The following is a 1,425-nucleotide window of genomic DNA, read 5'->3' as shown; positions in this document are numbered from 1 at the left end:
GTGGTCCCTGTGCTTTGCTAAGCTTGTTCTAAGTAGGTGCTTTAGACCACTGAGCCATCTCACCAGCCCTATATATATTAATTTTTATATAGAGCATAAGCCATGTCAAATTAGAAGTATGGCACTACAAATGATATTTTTTGGGGGGGAGAACCAGGGCTTGAACTCAGGTCCTTGTGCTTACCAGGGAAGTGCTTCTTCTGCTGAACCATCTCCCCGGCCCCAGCACTACAAATGATTAATGAACATATAGCTACGACACTTAAAGAAACTAATGAAAATGAACATGATTGTCATTCTTATAAAAGCCACAATTTGAGCTTCAAATCATATTAAAATCTTGCAGTTTCACATTATTTGCTAAATGATCCTTTAGCTACTAATTTATTTATTAAATTTATTTTGAGGTACCAGGGGGTTGAACTCAGGACCTTGCACTTGCCAGGCAGACGCTTATTCTGTTGAGCTACCTCCCAGGCCCCTCTTTAGCTACTAATTAAAACACTGAGATTGGAAAGAGAGTTCACCAGATCACAGGCATAATTCAGAAGGAGAAAACATAATCCTGGGATGCACCTTGCAAGACATACCCATGAAATCAGCCAACTGGCCAGATAGGACCGCCTCTGGAGAGGGACAGTGTTACCCTTGCTGGACCAGCACACCAGAAGGCGACCAGGACCCTTCCGACGGCGTGTGATTGTTTCTAACAAAACACAGCTTCTTCAAATTTTCCACTGGAAAGAAAAAATATACTTAACATCTAGTTTTCCTTCCCAAAGTGCCTAAACCATGCATTTGTACGCTGATATTTTGGTATCTGGTGCTGCACAGACCCTGGGGAGACTGGGTTTTCTAGGAGAGCCAATTATCTAATTGTGAGCTGTCTTTCATATGCGAACCAATCAATCCAGAGCCCCCATCCCCACATCAAAGTCATAGCAGGGCCTCTGTCCACCTGCCAATTCCGAGTTCCAGGCAGGAGGGACACCCCTTACCTTGGAGTCCACTGAAGGTGCTCAAACTGGCTAATCCGAAACCTGCCTGACCTGTTTCTACCTCAGAAACCACAGCAGGGCCAGGGAGATAGCTTACTAGAATAAGCACTTCCCTGACAAGTGCAGGGTCCTGAGTTCAATCCCTAGTACTGCTAAAAAAAAAAAAAAAAGGAAACCGTAGCAAAGGTTTTGGTTGTGTTTTTCATAATTTCCTCTGCCCCTCTCCAGTTTGGCCTTTATCTTAGAGCACACCCGCTCTTCTTGGGAACAGTGAGTAACTATCTTTTTCAGTGGCACAATCTTCCAAGCTGTGGCACTAACCACGCCCAAATAATAACAAAGTCTGGTGCGCTAGAGCACACCTGTTATCCCAGCACTTGGGAGGCCGAACACAGGAGGATCGCTGCAAGTCAGATCTGTGTAGCGA

This window comes from Octodon degus, unplaced genomic scaffold (genome assembly GCF_000260255.1).
Source record: "Octodon degus isolate 3935 unplaced genomic scaffold, OctDeg1.0 scaffold00094, whole genome shotgun sequence".
Lineage (NCBI taxonomy): Eukaryota > Metazoa > Chordata > Mammalia > Rodentia > Octodontidae > Octodon > Octodon degus.
This window is presented reverse-complemented; position numbering follows the sequence as displayed.